The sequence below is a fragment of the Sinohyriopsis cumingii genome, chromosome 15 (assembly GCF_028554795.1).
Source record: "Sinohyriopsis cumingii isolate HCF-2022 chromosome 15, ASM2855479v2, whole genome shotgun sequence".
Taxonomy (NCBI): Eukaryota; Metazoa; Mollusca; class Bivalvia; order Unionida; family Unionidae; genus Sinohyriopsis; species Sinohyriopsis cumingii.
In genome coordinates, this window is record NC_142975.1 from 119,889,221 (window position 1) to 119,907,920 (window position 18,700).

Sequence of the window (18,700 nt, forward strand, 5' to 3'; positions counted from 1 at the left end):
GTTATTGAATCTTTCATAGTTGTGATTCTAATCGTGAAAACTTTGTATGTACTGAATGAAATCCGCGACTGCCATTTTCGAGAGTGGAGATTACGACCCAGTTACTTTAAATAACAAATATCGACCAGTGCATAAACAGTGACCACGTGATCTGACATAATTGTCATTCGCAGAAATGAATATAGTATCTAATAGGCAGTTTTCCCCGAAGTTGGCGCTACGAAAACCGGATTAAAATGGATGATGTTTACAGCAGGCGTCAAAAGGTGCTTCCATGCGAATGGAGTAGAGGCGTCAAAAGGTGCTTCCATGTGAATGGAGTAGAGGTGTCCAAAGACGCTTGCATGAGGTAAAGAGTTAAAATATTTTATTGATATAAGGGGAGAACTATGAATATCTTTTATCTTTTTTGTACAGGACTGTTTCTTTACTTGATCTCATTAATTAAACTCACAAGTTGTTCACTTTTATTTGGCACTGTATTATTATAATGTACCATTAACACATTAACCCCTGTAGGTTTTTGTTGTTTTTGCCTGAAATTCGAGTAGGAAACACATTTTGAAAGCTATTTCTGAATACATCCTTATACATTAACTTCCAGGTGAATTTTCAATAACCTAATGCCTAGTTGTGTTAGAAACATCATTTTTCATGGCTATTTGGCTCGCGCATGAGCAGAAGTACAAGTTGGAGTTAATTATTATTTTTATTTGCTTAACGGAACCATTATTTTCGTATCGAGACCACTCTTTATTCCAAATACCCATCTTACCCTACTTTTTGCAAAGATTCATCTGTCTGTTTGCAGTTCATACCGGTCTGCCTTAGATTTGAGACCAAAAAGTCTAAAATCAGGACACAAAATTCCAACCACAAGCAAATTTTGGTTGGAAAAAAATTGGGTCCAAAAAATGAGGTTTTTCCCTCTGTATTTTGTAGTGTAACTAGAAATTCTTGAATATATGTATTTGGTATCATTGTAGAGCTACATCTGTCTACCTTTCTATAATACCACCCACTTTACCACCTTGATGCTACAGGGCTCGTCAGTATGCGAATACCTCCTGCCATGTAAACTCGTCACCAGGGCTTAATGTGTTAAAGCACATACATGCATGCTCACACACACACTTAAATCTAAATCAGACTTGTGCTGTTATGTTATAGATGGGGTTATTCATAGTATTACTGTAAAGACTAGACACCCAGTAATGAACGGCTTACAACTCAAACAAGCATTTCAGCACTAGACATTCAATCTTTTGGTAAATGGGTTTTGATCAAGAATTAAGCTGGAAGGTAGATGGCAAATGACCGAGTCCTAAAACTGTTGTGTTAACATAAATTTGTGCATCAGGTTCCATCCAGATGAGTTGTATCATTAAGTACCATTTTATAACTATGAAATCATTCAAGAGGCATAAAGGCTTGTGTTAAGGAACTGTTAATGGGAATAATGGTTGGTTGAAGACATGTCTTGTACAGTTAATCTCCAGACAAGGCACCTGTTGCAGTCGGAATAGCTTGGAGCATGCCTTTGCAATGTCTCATCTATGAACATGATCAAAGGGGCACATGCTATTTATGTGTATATTGGTTTATTTGTGTCTTTTATTATTACATCTATCAATGGCACTTGTTTCCTCTGAATTCACAAATCATTCCCAGTTCTCTTGTGTGTGTGTGTGTGTGTGTGTGTGTGTGTGTGTGTGTGTGTGTGTGTGTAATGTAATGTAATGTAAGGTAAGGTAATGTATGGGTTAGTGACTACAATGGCAATCAGAGGTTAAGCTTTAATGTACTGAAACATGTTGAAACATGCTGACTCCTCATAATTTTATGATCTCTCAGAGTGATTTTCTTGGAACTTGTACAATATAATATGAAACTAACTAGCTGCCATCACCTTGTAGCAGAACAGTATTAAACTTAATGCAATCAACTTGTAGCAGAACAGTTTTAAACTTAATGCATACATTTCGTGTGAAAGACCTCAAGTGTACGGTCTGCCATACAGTTGTCTCTTGATTTATGCCAAAGATGTATTCCTGAGGTTATGGCCTAAATAAAATATGACGCAGTAACTGAGCTCACTTATGAGCAGTATGTTGTGTACATATACAGTGGAACACCGCTATAACGCGATAATTGAGGTCCAAAAAATAGGATCACGTTAATATCGGGGTCACGACTTAATGTGGGGTTTTACAGTATTATACTTTTTTCAGAGAACAACTCATTGGCACACATACATGTATTCATGTCTAATGTATATGATTAGGGTATCAACACCGTTTGCTAGCGTGCCATCGTTGCATACAGTTCATCTACAGTGCATGTAATTCCATTGAAAAATTGCACACAGATTACAATGTTCAATAATTTTTTCCCAGATCACTGTCTGAATTCAATGTTTAATATACAGCTGTCTGATATCGTACCGTCGGGGCTTGCAATTAATCCATAATATATGTGATTCCATTGCAAAAATTACATACATATTTAAACTATTCAATAATTTTGTCACACATCATTATGTGTCTGAATTCAATGGGAATAATTAACAGCAAAATTAAGTAAAGAAAGATGAAGCACGTGTACAGTTAATTCCGTTTCAGGGTCTATGAATGGTGTCTGTACAGATTTCATACTGCTAAAATTTTCTCATATGCGTTTCTGTGTAAATTTATCCATTCCAATTTCCAATAATTAAGCTTGTAATCATATTCATTTGAACGACTACGGCAAGAATAATTAACAGCAACTTTTACTTCAGATTTTGTGAATATCGAAAGAAACATGTAAAAACTTCTATACCAAGAGTTGATTTAAGTTGTAAAGTGATAAAATGTGAACATACATTTTTCCACTGATACATGGCTTTACCCATAATCTTCTGTCACTAATAAAGACTCTGAATACATTGATGTTGAAGTTGCCATTATCACACGTCTACAAAGTTCTTATAGGTACATATTTTATTTACACAGCATTTGATGTGTACTGTATCATGGTTTACTGGGTATTTATTTTGTAGATGGTACAATTTTTTTTTATAGATCCTATAACAAATGTTACACCTGTAAAAGGTGACTGCTTTGGTGGCCTAGTGGTTAGAGTGTCCGCCTCTGATGTGGGAGGTTGTGGGTTTGATCCCTGGCCAAGTTATACCAAAGACTTACAAAAATAGTACTAACAGCTGCCTCGCTTGGCGCTCAGCATTAAGAGGTTAGTGTTAGGACTGGTCAGCCTGGTGTCAGGATAATGTGACTGGCTGGTACATCATGCTACATGTCTGCAGCATGATTCCTCAGTGCTAGGCATCACTATAAACTGCCACAAAGCAGACATTGTAGCGATATGACTGAAAAATTGTTAAAGCTACGTTAAAAATCCAAATCACGCACACACACCTGTAAAGAAAATGGCAGAGAGAGAGAGGATATATATATATATATATGGATGGATGCCTGTTAGTTAAATAAGCTTGAAAACTGAAGAAACATAACTTAGGGTATATACATTTGAAATCATGGAGGCATCCTCAGAACAAAATAAATATTTAATTATTAAATTACTCTTCATCATTGGATGGATGTTTGTGTCAATTTCTTAGTTTCCAACCGTATTTGACCTTGCAAGAGAAGTACGTGTTACCTAATTGATGATACAAGTCATAAAAACATTGCACCAGTATAACTTCTGACAGGTTTTGAGATTTTAAAAATCAGTTTGGTGTCACAATGTTACGTCTTAGATTCTTATGAAATTTTGGTGGCAACTGGAAAAAATAGCTGATATTGTTTACATTAAGCATTGTTTATTTTATATCATCCCATTTACAATATCCTGATGTCATTCAAAGTAAGTGCTTTTTATGAGTGGCAGATGAAAGTGAATTGTGTTCTCATTTCAGTTGCTTCTTCTATGTAAACAATCATTTGTGCATGGAATTTTTGCTCCATAAATATAGAAAATATTATAAATAATTATAAATTGGTGAGTGAGTTTAATTTACAAGATATTTAGCTTTAAATCAGAAACCTCTAGAATGTTATAAATGAGTTTTTAAAGGTTTTCCTCTATTTCTCCCAGATAAACAGTTTTGTTTGTGTCCATTCCATTGCTATGTAACAATCAGGTTTAAGATTTAAGTAATACTTTGTGCTATTGGATCAAGGATATATTCATAACAGTGAATGGTAATGAATTGTCTGTAAGAATAACAGAAAATAGAACAAAAATGATCTATCATATATGAATTGTATGAAACGTTGTAATGGGTCTGGTTGCAATTCTAAAAAACTCAAATGGGAAAGGAAAATCCTTTTATGAATGTAACAAATATGAAAATTAAAAAATTTGAAAATTTAAATTGTAATGCAGATTAAGAATATTTACTCAGTAAAAACGCTAAATAAGGATTAAAAAATGCTGTTATCTTGAAGTTTGTTATTTATTAGGAAAGTCGTCTGATTTTTTGTATAATCTTTGGTGAAAAAAACAAAAATGGCATCCTTTTGCCTCTCCAACCAATTAATCATTAATTTTCATATATTGAATAAAAAAAGTGATTGGTTCTTTGGTATCTGTGTTTCCATACAATCTAAACCACAGTTGGATATTTTTGATGATGTTGTTTGACAAAGATCCCATTGGTGTTGTACATTTAAGTGAATTTTGTAAATAGTACCAATGAGGAACTATCCCCATGGAAACAAATTGCTCTTAATCTGGTGTTTCAAAATAAATTAATATGCAGAACTTAAAATAAGTATGAAAGTGTTGACTGAGAGGTAACACATTTTCAGTGACATTGAATCCTAGCTATACCAGATATGAATTATATGGACTAAAGACTGACTATACTTTAAAATTGTTATAACTGATGGTTGAATATGGATAATTGATTCTTTAGTTCATAACTACCAGACAAATACAGATGGGTGTCAGGTAGCCTGAATACCACGGTACATCTGTGTGCCAGTGCGGGGGGGGGGGGGGTATCATTCGGCTTGTTCTGATAGTCATGATCTGAAATTTAATTATTCTTCAAAGCCATAATTGAAAGTATGCCTCCACATGCAAATGATTCCATATATTAACCATAGACAAGTTCTACCTTTCATGGTCATGCATTCAGTACTGAAGAAAACGCTGGGAAAATGTCGTCTGCTAACACCTCTATACCTTATGGTTGAACTCCTGGTTTATGGGAAAGAATGAAGATTTATTATTGGAGGGGTCACCTTTCTTGGATCAATACCCAAATTGCTTTATGATGTTCTTAGTGTGGGACATGTCTCCAGACACATGCCTGATCAACTTACAAAACTATTTTCTCTTCTTTCTTTCCCATGTACTTGTTTTGTGCCAAACTCAAGTTAAGGCCAGGTACATGTAATAGAGACCAATCATTCCACCTTGCCTGCTGTTTTTACAAAGAATGCCATCTTAGGTGCAAATTCCTTGCAGTATCTTTTCCAGTTCGTTCACAAAGTCCCTCATATAGTTCAAATTAAAGTTAAAGTTTGAATTTTCTTGTGTTTATGTTATTAGTATAGCTATTGCCTCAAATCTTAAAAGAAACGTCACTTATTTATTTATTTCTTCTTGCCTTCAGCCTGGATGCTTGTGTAGAACAAGAGCTACAGTTTCATCACATTGATTAGAGATTTGGAGCGATTTGCAGGAAATAATGTTGATTTCTTGCCCTTTGTAGATTGTTTGTGTCTGACTACTATGTTGATTAGTTGCCTTTGTAAGATTATTTGTCTCTTGTCTACAGTGTTGATTAGTTGTCCTTGTAAGATTATTTGTCTCTGACTACTTGTTGATTACTTGCTCTGACTGCTGTGTTGATTGCTTGCAATTGTAAGATTATTTGTCTCAGACTACTGTATTAATTACTTGCCCTTGTAGATTATTGTGCTCTGACTATTAGTTGACTGCTTGCCCTTGTAAGATTATTTTGTCTCTGACTATTGTGTTGATTGCTTGACCTTGTAAGATTATTTGTTACTGACTACCATGTTGATTGCATGCCCCTGTAAGATTATTTGTCTCTGACTACTGTGTTGATTATGGGCCCTTGTAGATTATTTGTCTTTGACTACTGTGTTAATTATGTGCCCTTGTAGATTATTTGTCTCAGACTACTGTGTTAATTATGTGCCTTTGTAGATTATTTGTCTTTGACTACAGTGTTAATTATGTGCCCTTGTAGATTATTTGTCTCAGACTACTGTGTTAATTATGTGCTCTTGTCTCTGGCTACTCTGTGCAGATTCATTCTGTTCTAGGGAGCTGCAGTAGGCAGAACATTGGATTCATAATGCAAGCATCATGGGTTTGATACCTGCAAAGGTCAGCCTGGGTTGACTGCCTTGAAGTATCATTAGGAAAGGAACTTTGTTACATTTTCTGGACATGATATAGACAGTAATATATTAATAGTGCTGATGAAACTAACAAAAACCAAACCAATCATTCTGTTCCGACTCAAGCCTTACATATATGGTCATGTGCCATAACTTCAGGAATACTGTACCATATTTACCCATCCATGTACAGACTGTCATGATAAATTTTCAGATTCCAGTTGGCCAACTGCAGGGCTCTAATTGCATGCATCATTTTGAATGAGCTACGGTCTCTGATCACAAGTATTTAAACCTTTCAGTTCATATTTGCTGAACCATTAAACTTCAGAGAATGTTTTTAACTTTTAATATTTCTTATTATTTCCCTAATGTTAATCAAAACTGAAGAATGACTTGCTTTTTACAAGTATTGTACAGGCATGCAGGGCAAAATTATAGTGTAAGTATTGTACAGGTATGCAGGGCAAACTTTTATTGTAAAACTTTTAAGGCATGCAAGAAAAAATGTAAGAAATGTGCAGGCATGTAAGGAAAAATTATATGCAAGAAAATAAACAGGCAGATATCCAAAAGTAGTGAAATATAGTATTTGTAAGGCAGCTACAAGTCTGCTAATGTAAATGAAATTCTGAAATTTGTGGGTGACAAGATGCAAGTTTATTCCACCTCGATGCTTGAAAGGTTTTACTGTAGTTAGCCATTGGTCATTGCATATTCCACCTGGTTGTTTGTTATAATCACACTTCAAGCCCTACTGACTGTTTTAATGGGAAACATGAAGAGATATTAAATATAAACCTTCAAAATCATTGCTCAAATGGGACATTTTTATATGGGTGTATTTATCTCAAGACTCAGTCTTTACCATTTCTAAAAAGTAATGAGTATACATGTTGTTTATGGAAATCAAGCTGATACTCTAAAATTCAGTCAAACACTTGAAAAATCTTTGTCACTGAAATTTTGCCAGCAGGAAATAATGTCCTAAGAGTTGCACGATTTCAATTTCATCAGCTGAAGTTATGCAGAGCTTTCATTTCCAGAGGTTTGAGATTGAGGTTGATGCTCAGAAAGTTTGAAGACTACGATGCCAGTTGTCAGGCTTTGATCAAGATGTACAGGTAATACCTGAGATGTGTAAACTGCGACATGTGTAAACTCAGATGCTTAATGAACCTTGAACAAGTGCACTGTTTTTTGATCTTCAGATCGAGTGTACCCACAGTTTATAGTTGCTTCTCCTCTCATGTACATGTGTAGATCATTTCTGTTACATTTTTTGAATAATCTTAAGATCACTGCTCCGGTGGCCTAGTGGTTAGAGTGTCCGCCTTGGATGCAGGAGGTTGTGGGTTCGATCCCCGGCTGAGTCATACCAAAGACTTACAAAAATGGTACTAACAGCTGCCTCGCTTGGCGCTCAGCATTAAGAAGTTAGTGTTAGGACTAGTCGGCCTAGTGTTAGGATAATGTGACAGGGTGGGACATCATGCTACATGTCTGCACCATGATGCCCCAGTGCTAGGCATCACTGTAAACTGCCACACTGCAGACATTGTAGGGATATGACTGAAAAGTTGTTAAAGCTACATTAAAAATCCAAATCACACACACACTAATCTTAAGGATTGTATTGTGGTTTGTTAAAGTTACCCTTTACCATGATGTTAAAGCCTAGTAAAACCCAACTTTGTAAAAACCAACACACACAGAGGTCCCAGGAACGTAACATAACCCTTACATTTCTGGGGGAGTTGTACCTTGAACAACGACTATTATTTTTCAACATTTTTTTTTGTTATGCTAGCCATGTGGCTTAGTGTATCATGTAGTTTGTCCATTGATTTTGGTTTATGTGCCGTAATTTTATTTATCAAGGCCTTGAACTTTGTGGTTGGTATATACTTGCATGCAAGAATTCTGTTGATTTAGGGTCAAAAGATCAGAGGTCAAGTACATTATGACTATAGGAAGAAAATTGTTTTGGCACAATAACTTCTTTTTTTGTATCACATACATTAAATAAACTTGGTTGGTGTCCTGAATTTAAGGTAAGAAAGATACCTATTAATATTTAGGTTCAGAGGTCATGGCTACTTTTATCAACAGAAAAAGAGTTTCTGCACAATAACTTGGGTTTTAGATCACATAACTTCACCAGACTTTGTGGATGGCTTGCAGTCGGGATAAGAAAGAAGCATATGTATTATGGGGTAAAACTGACAAAGGATGATATATTTGTGACTGGATGAAGCAAAATAGGAACAGGTATAGGTCAAGGTCACTGAAACCCATTGTTCACTATTCTGTTTAGTCAGACATTCTCTAGTATTGCCTACATTTAGGAATGTCAAACATGCACTGGACATACTCTTGTTCATATCGATTTCTTTGATTTATTTCTTCATTTTGTCAGTAAACTGTAAGATGAAACTCTGTGATTGAATTTTGTGATCGCACAAATTTCACTGTGATATAGTTCCACATAGAATTACACCTGCTATTTTTTGGACAATATGTTCCAGTTTTGAATGGTAGGATATATTGTAAAATGTGTGATTGTAGTGTTCATGCTAATTTCTAACAAAATATATTAACCAAGGGCACTGCAGCAATACATAATATTTTCACGCTCTACTTTTAGGCTTAATTATTTCCCTCATATTTAGAAATTGACTCCCTTTCTTTCAGTGGAAATGGGGGAGGGGGAGGTCTTGTCCCCATCATTTTGTTCTGGAGAAGACCTTCAGATGGGAATTATGACTTTGTATTTGAGGATTTAAAGAAGTTAAGGCTGTTTTTATAAAAATCCATTCTACTGTCTATCCAGTTGTGTTGATATTTATGACAGAAAAACCAGCAAATTCTCAAATCCAAGATTTTTATTCTCATAAGCATGTTCAAACCAGTTCAGATTACAGCTTGACTCTAGTCCAATCTGCCTGCTTTGTATTTTTAGCTGTTTCTAGAATGTAATCCAGTTGTAAAACATGCCTGCAGCAAAACTGGCCTGAAATTGTGACCTGTTTTATGACTCTTAACAAACTATTTGGTGCAGTAAATGTTGATGCCATTCTGCTGAATGCATCTGGAATAATTCACCATTAAAATTAAGTGACACGGTTGACTTCTAACTTAAAAAAACTCCAACAAATCTTTTCATTGTAATTCTGTATTTCAAGCAGTTTTTGAGCTGGTATAACAATTGCCCAGTGCAGACTTTCTGAGTTCAATTTTGCCAAATAATTCAAAGACTAAAATGTTCTTTGTTTTCACAAGTTATTCAAATGTTCCTGTTTTCCAGGTGAATTTGATACAATAAGGATCTATTGTCTTTGTCTCATTTCAGAATTGAATTGCACTGATTATATCGTGGATGACTTGTACCTCAGCCATTTTTGTTGTTAGTGTAGAGTTCTTTATGTTGGTCTTATTTGAAGTTGTTTTTAGAAATGTTTAATAGCACCTGAATTGATTGTCAAAAAGCATACATCAGTATTCATTTTCAGCATGGTATGTAACCTGTAAAATTCCAATTGTCAGCATTTTTTTTGTTGTTATGTATCAGAGTGTAACAACAGTCTTAGTTATTATTTTATGACTTTATGTTTTTCTGTTTGGGGAAATAAGATAATTGATCTTTTATACGTTCAACATTTGAGAATAAAGAGAACAAGTATTTTCATGAACAATTTGGAATTTGTGATCATTTTCTAACTATATCAGACACGTGAAAAAAAATTTAACATATTTAAATAATACAAATATTAATAAATAGTAATAGGGTGAAATAGTATAGATTGTTTCCATTTTTTTTAATAAATTAGTAAATTCAGGTCATTGTCAGTAAAAATTTGTGCATTTCTTTATTGGCAATGCATACATGAGGCTATTATTCTCTATGGGCATGTATTAATTTTTGCTGATTTTGTTGTAAACTGGAAAATAACATTGTGATTTAAAGTATATCAGCATTTCTTGAGGAATCCACCATAAGTCCATTTTTGTGACAAAGTCTGCAAAAAGAATTAAAAATTCTGTGGATTGTGAAAAATCAGCAAGTGTACTTTCCAGGTATTATAACTGCATGTATACTTGTTATAGATCCGTGGTTATACTGTTAATATGTGGTCACTGTATGGACATAAAGTTGGCACCAAGAATATGAGGTGAAAACGTAGTCAAACCTATAGGTATCCCTTGGGGACAGTATAAATTTAAGACTAACAATACAACAATACAGATCATCAGATTAGATCTCCATGAGTTTCCTCATTTCTCTTCCCAAATTTTATTATCTTGGGTAGGAAAATCAGATATGTCATTGAATCTATGGGGTCTGGATAATCTGCTTTATCACACAATTTGTTTCCAGAGTATACATGATAAATGTTCTTGAGGAAATTCCAGCACTGTGCTAATATTGCATTTTGTGGTTGCAGTTTTATTATCAGTTCTAACAGGAAACAAGACTATGCAACCAGGATTAATCTGTGGAGTGGTAAATTCTGTGTGATAAATTGTCTGCAGGGAAGAGTTCCATGTTATCAGGTGCTCTTCTTGTCCTTTGTGTTTGGTTTGGCACTCCAATACACTTTAAATATCAGATAAAATCTTATTTGCCTGAACAAGATTTGTTCTACCTGAGCCAGGATGCCCCCCCCCCTCATTTTTGCAGAACAGGCCTTACAGGTGACTGCAAAACTGGCATCGATTTAGGGCTTTATTTATATTGTCTGCTAGTCTGACCTTTGACCCCAGTTCTATTGCCTGGTTTTGAGATTCCCTAAACTGAAGGAATGTGTGTTGCAGTCTTGTAGCTGCTAGGTCCTGGGACAGGATTATCACCTGGTACCTGGCACTGCCAGTGGGCAAACTCAGGTAAAACTACAGGTAATAATGGTCAGCCAGGTAGAATATTCAGGTAATGGCATTGTATGAGACCCTGGTGGTGCTTGGTGATGAGAATTTTGAGCAGCCATTTACCTACAGGAACTGGGGTGTTATATTGACTAGAGGGTATACATAGTTCTCTCTCCCTATAGACACATACATGTAGTCTGCTGATATTGGAACTGCTCTGCCAGGAAAAAAATTGCACAGGTAATAATTAATGCTATTGAATTCCAGTTAGGTTGTCTTGCTAGAGTTGTTCTATTAGTTTGGCAGACCTACAAAAAGTTCTTTTAGAATTTTTCCTGCACTTGGTGTCAGCTTACAGTGAGAACTTAGCTACATTCCTTGTGAATGACACTTGGATGACACATATCCTATGGAGGAATGAGCCTAGTACAATCCTAGATTTCCATTTTTGTAAGTTTATCATATGCTATAAATGATTTTTGCTTCTTACTTTCTAAAATTCTTTAGCTCATTGCTTTTAGCATGTGTTACTGGTTTTTCTCTCTTAGTTTATAGCTTTATAGTGTGACCATGATGTATCTAATCCAATTTTTGCAGACTTCTGATGGGTAATAGCAGCATATCTACTTTTATTGATAATTTATGTGGTTATAACTAGAAGGAAAAGACCGATTAAAAACATGAATAAGCACAAAGTATGTATATTAACAGATACTCAGATATGTATATTAACAGATACTCAGATTGATAATGAACAAGTACAGTTTCACTCGCTATTAACTCATTAACCCCTGGCACCGAGTTTTTTCCACCCAAATTCGCCCATGGTCGGAATCTGATTTTGTGTTCGGATTTTAGACTTTTGATCTCAGCTCTAAATCAGACTGGTATGAACTGCAAACAGACGGATGAACCTTTGCAAAAAGTAGGATAAAATGGGCATTGGGAATAAAGAGTGGTCTCGATACCAAAATGATGGGTCCATTAAGCAAAAAAAAAAAAAGAACTCCAACTTTTACCCTTCTGCTCATGCTGGAGTGAAATAGCCAATTAAAAACGATGTTTCTAACACAAGCACTCACATTAGGTTATCGGAAAATCACCTGGAAGTTGATATATTAGGATGTGTTCAGAAATAGCCCACAACATCTATTTCTTATATATCATATTTCAGGTGAAAACGATAAAAAACTTCCAGGGGTTAATGAATTGAGCCCAGCAGCAAACAACATAGATCCTAATCTGCCATATCATAATGCACCAGCAGATCAGGGTCAGTGTTGTTTCTTCTAAATAATTCTTCAAACAAGCTGCATAGACCAAGATCTGCCACCATATTATGCAAAGGCAGATCTTGTGCATTTTACAGTTGGACTGGTCCTATAAGAGAGTACATATGTACTCACTTTTTTTGCATAAGCACTTAGATGTTTAACAAAGAGGCACAAAAGCTATACATAACTCAAGATAAGCACCATAGTTGCATATTTATACACTATAACTAAAAATGCATACATTTTTAATGCCTTTTAAATTATGGAAGACTACAAAATTTGAAGCATTTGTCCAGATTTGCAATTGCATTACTCCTGTGGGAAGCTCAGCTCATATTGTCTGATGCATGTTTGATTGATATAAATTATGCATTTGTTTAAGTTCGAGGTTTTTGTGCACATTTAAAATTGCAGTACTTGATCACAGTGAGAACAGACACTCAAATAAACAAATGCACCCTTGACTAGTCTTAGTCACTTGATGCAGTCAAGAAGGAATCATGATGACTAAGATTCATTTATATTGCCTAAGCGTTATTGCTTTGTGGTGTTCACAGAAAGGCAAAATACCCCCATTTAATTTCAAAAAAGTAAATGTACATACAAGAGACCATTGATGCAAAACAACAGAACATGATGTGCATGTACTTTCTGGTCAAGATGCTGTGAATTGGAAAACAAATCATTTCACTTGATTGCCCAGTTTGTTAGATATGTGTTCTCGTAAATAAAGTATAGAACAGTAGCATGATGAATAATGCCCAACAAATTTTCCATTAAGCATCAATTAAGGAATTACATGTAGTTACATTCTTACCATGTCAAAATCGCATATCTGATGAATATTAAAAAGGTTGATGAGAATCTGAAGTTTGCTAAATAACAACACATATTCGTCATACAGATTTTAATAATTTATTAATTTTTTATTAATTTATTAATTTTATTAAACTATATGATCATTGTTTGTATTTTTGTTTCTAACCAAATTAAATAAAACATGAAAATATTTAGATAAAGACGTTAAAGGCCTGTTTTTGCTTATTCATCCAAAGATCTTTTGAACTGAAAAATAAAAATATTATTTTAATGATATTTTTGTGTAACCATTAGTAATATTGGTTCCTTTATAACATCCCAGTAACTATCTGAAATCAGTGACAAATACATTTGATGGGGAAAACAGGTGACAAATAAGTAAAATGTCCAGTTTGTTAATTCTTAATTTTTTCTACAACTCTGACTAGGCCAAAAAGAATCTTTTTGGTTGGCTGTACCTGTTTCGCATTGCCGACCATAGCACATTATTCCCCTATAATTAAAAAAACATCACAAAGTCACATTAAATGTATATGTTTTTTTATAATACAACTTTTTTTTTACCTGCCTGCCCTAATTTTAAAACCAGTGCAGTAGGAAACGTGGGGGGGGGGGGCTGTATACATGTATAAATAATGCAGAACCATCCAGTCACATACAACTGATAGCTGGGGAGTCTATAAACAGTTCTAAATGATATTATGATGCTCCTATGCTAACTGTTTTTTCATGGGCAAATGCCTATTAAAAACAGTACAGGTTTTATGCTAATTGGTCCCTATTAAAAACAGTACAGGTTTTATGCTAATTGGTTTTTCATGGGCAAATGCCCTATTAAAAACAGTGCAGGTTTTATGCTAATTTCCCTCGGCAGTGCAGGCCACGTGTTAGAATGAAAGATACAAACATTTATCTTGAATCCATCATCACACTTGTGTTGATTTTTTAAATTTAAAATGTGCAGTTTTCCGTACTTTTAAACAAGAATATTTCTTGCATATGAAATGGTTTGTATGCCTAATATATTTGATAATATATATGCAAAAATCAAAGGTATCAGATTATGATTGTAGGTGTTAATTAATGTTTTGGTTCAGCTCCATGCATGAAACATTTATTAAAGAAAATCATTGTCATAGCTATGTTAACATAAAAGAAAACAAATTAATTCACAGAAAATAGAGTTGGGAAAGAAGCAAATGTGAATTGCGACATATATTTAATACCAAATTAAATTATGCACATGTGCCCCAAAAATATATATCACGATACAAAACAGTTGTATTAAAATGTGTATTGGTATCTTATTGGTGAGAACAGTAATCATCTAGCACAACCTGAAAATTAATAATATGACATGGAAACAAATCTGCTGGGTATATTAACCAGTGCCGCTGTAGTATACTGTTAATACTCACTTATAAGATGAAAACTGGACAGACCCAGATATGCACTTTACATCATGTGTCTGAAAATCGGAGCCTATGCAGTGTGTTAGGAGTGATGAATAGAACAAACAACACAGACCATGATCTGATGGCACATTAGGTAGACATTGGACTTTACTTATAACTGAGTATATATGGTATATTATCTTCATGGGCATAAGATACTATCAATAAACTTGGATCATAATGTTTTACATTTTGCATAGGGGGCACTCACCAATTAGTATGTACTTTAGAGAGAGTGACGTATGTAAGGTGAAGTAGTTCGCATTTAAAACATGCACAGTGGAGAGAATGTTGGCATACCTATATGCTACAGTAATGTAATGTGGATGATATTTCTTTGGATATTGTACTTTTGGAAATTTTACATGATTTAAGCACACTTCGAACTAAATAGACTGCACCCTTGTGTTAAAAAATCAGCCTGAATTAGTCTAAAGTACACTATACATAGCAGCTATTAAAATAGGGAAAATGAATTTTGCCAGACTAGACAATACCAGCTTCTGAAAGTGCAATGAATGAATTAACAAATATATAAAATGTAAAAAAAGTTATCGGCTCTTTTTTATACAATTTACCTCTTAAATTAAGGAAGTGAAAATGACCAAGTAGAGTAGCACTTTTTTGAAAGGTACACATTTGAAGTAAGGCCAAGCTGTATACTCTATAACCCATAGTACACCCATCAATCATACACCAAAATAAAGGGAATTAAAGGTTCTTTTAATTATACCTAAGGTATACAAAGTCTTTTTTAAATAGCCAGTATAACCAGTGAGGAAAGCCGGGGAAATTCTTTTTCTTTAAAATCCTAACCCTATGGAAAATATGAAACTGTAGACCACCACCTTAAAATACACACAGAAGGGTTAGAAGCAGACCTCAACAACCTTGAAAAACCTAAAATTTCATTTTGGCCTTAGAAACCTAAAAAAGAGCCTTAACGCGAAGGAAACCTAAATAAGAAAAACTAATAATCTGAAACAGTTGTGACTGGTGCTAATCCACCCCCACAGTTGTTTTCTTCTTCACACTGTTTTTCATTAGGCATGCCAAGTGGTTGAGAAAGTCCACAAATTATGCTAATTAAATGCATCCAGTCACTTGATTTTATCATTCATTTGATAGACCCCTAAAGGCATATTGCTGTTGGATCATCAGCAATATTAGCATTGTGTTCACTTTAGTCTTTGCACATTTAAAATTCTGTTTGCTTCAACCTTTGTTTGGATTAAGATTATTTTACCAGAAGTGTTTTAGGCCTGTGAATTGTTCCCAACAAAGCTGGCTTGAACCTCTAAAAATGTTAAATCTTGAAAAAGAAAAAAAAAGAAAACTATCACCACCCCCATTTTAAAATTCAGTTCACTTCTAACCCTGCATACATGCATTAATAATTATATACCATCATCTTAGTAAAACTTGCCTTTAAAAACCAGTTATCTATCATGTCTGGATTCCAGCATACCTCCTATGAGATAAGTGGTTAGTCAAGTACATCTCGAACTTACCACCTTGCATACTTAATGTTATATTGCCATTTAATTTTGTGGCATTTCATAAATAAATAAATAAAAAATTGCATGTATTTTATATAATTTGGCCATATTATGAAAGAGAATGTGCCTTCAAAGTGGAGAGCTCCCAACATAGACAATGGGAGTTAACTCTTATAGTATGCACAGGCATATAATGTGGATACTGTTTATAACATTGCTGGTGTGCATTTATTACAGTGTTTATACATCTTTGAAAAGCAGTGAATTTTAGAAGTTTTATTGAAAACTTGTTTGAGTTTTTAAAAAAAATTGTTTTATCCATAAAAAGTTCTTGAATTTGTTGAAAACCTTTTAAAGTTGTCAAAATAAAATGGCATAAGTTCATTGAATAGAACACAAAATGGCAGAAACTTATAACTTTTGTTGTATATGTTCAGTAAATAAGGAAACAAAATTGGATCAAATTGGGAAATCAAATGACACAGCATGGGTGGTTACCTGATGGAATAGAACCCCATTACTGTATTGGCATGTTAGTTATGCATTGTGCTTTTGTACCTGTTTATGCACAGATAAAAAAGCAGCATGTACAGAGTTTCCATGCTACTGTGAAATCTGGAAAAAGTGATAACAAAAGAATAGGTTTATTCATAATTTCCCCTCATCTTGACTGCTTAAAAATTGATTATATACTGAACATAAAAGTTGCAAATGAGAAATGACCAAATATTATGAATTTATCGGTTAACAAAGTTTAATCTTAGAATTTAAAGGTCAGAAGAAGCAATAAATGGATTTTACATGTTTGTGTTGTTCTTCTGAAATAATTTGAAATTTTGTACGAAGAATAGCATTCTAGAATTCAGAATGGTTGACTCTGCTAAAAAATATAAAACCTTTGAAATAACTCTTTTGCAAAAACCACTTGACAGAATTTTGACACATGAAGGTCTATACAAAAATTTGGGAGCTGCAGTAGCTCTGCGTTTGTATTTAGCTGTTCAACAGATGACAGTGAGGCAAGTGATCTCAGTCATGTTTTTCTCTTCAAATGAAACGTGTGCAAATTTCTCAATTTACTATAGTATTGTGTTCCTTGATTCCTGTAAAGCACTGGGACTCAGATTGCCACCATCCATTTATTTACAAGTGATATTATCTGTTGCCACAGGATGGTTCAAAAACTTTAAGATGAATACACCAAAGCTATTGCATGAGACTTTCCCTGCATAAAATGAGGGGTGGATAATTGGTTTGGGTTTGAGGTGATACAGCATGAAAAGATAAACAATCATAAAAGGGAACACAGAGGTTGGTTTCATGCCGAGAAAATTAAGTTGCCAGGTATCTTTATCGATACTAGATGATCACAGCATATTGGCCCATTTAATTTCCCCTGATAGAATATGGGGTAGACAGCATTTCATATCGTTATGGTGGGGAGTTCAAATTAGACTTTTACTTTTATTTCCTCCACACCCCTATTGAAGTGTCAAATCTGACTTGGTCTTTTGAGAAATGATTTATCCTACTGGCTGGATATAATGGAATTCCAAAAGACTTTCATTTCATAAAGGGCTGAAATTAATAAGCTCCTTCTGCCTGGTGTACTTGCATTTCCATAATGGAACTTTCACAAGATTGCCCTCCTGACAGACAAAAAACGTAGAACAATTACAAAGGAAATTCTATGCCAAATTTTTATCAATGTATTCTTTATCGATATCAACAGCTTCGGTGTTAGTCTAGTCGAGACTGAGGGCACATTGAAAGGATCCCCAAAATTCATTGTGGGAGAAAAGCTATGCCATTTCCATACACACAAAAACACAGCTTATCAAATGCATGTCTGGGTGTATTTTAGCAAGGGTAGACTGAAAATAGGCACCTGCTAATGTAGGCAGGTTAGAAGTCTGATGGGGTTTTCTGTCAGCAGGATGGGAGAGAAATTAAAGTATACTGACTCAGAAGAACAAACCACTTTTAAAGGAAAATTTAATCACTTCAATTTCCCCGATATAATTTTCTTCAGAGCAGGAGTCAATTACCTTATATTTACACATGTATGTGGTACAGGATTAATGTACAGCCTGTTTCTGACCCATTCCAAATTGTATCCCACCTTCAGGGTCAGAAAGTCATTAATGGGTACAATTAATACGTAGTACACAATTATTTGATTCCTTCAATCCATATAAATTTTGAACCACAAACTTCTGCAATTTGGAAATTAAATTCATTTATTTTGTTTCATTTTCTCTTGGGTTTTTTTTTTTTTGGTGCTCACTTGTCTGATAAACTTGCTACAATCAGAATTCCACTAGTCTTCCCCCACCAAAAAAATGGGAGGCACATCCCATTCCAAATGACAGACAAAAGACAGCCAATCCAAACTGCCTTAACTA

At 34.5% G+C, this 18,700-nt stretch overlaps 1 protein-coding gene and 1 long non-coding RNA gene across 4 annotated transcripts in view; one reads left to right on the forward strand and one right to left on the reverse strand.

Moving 5' to 3' along the window:
- Nucleotides 1–18,700, forward strand: part of LOC149782596 (uncharacterized) — a 183,620-nt gene that overhangs the window by 131,577 nt on the left and 33,343 nt on the right. The gene's annotated exons all lie outside the window — the stretch shown is intronic.
- Nucleotides 1–18,700, reverse strand: part of LOC149782597 (uncharacterized) — a 38,413-nt gene that overhangs the window by 4,353 nt on the left and 15,360 nt on the right. The window lies entirely within an intron of this gene.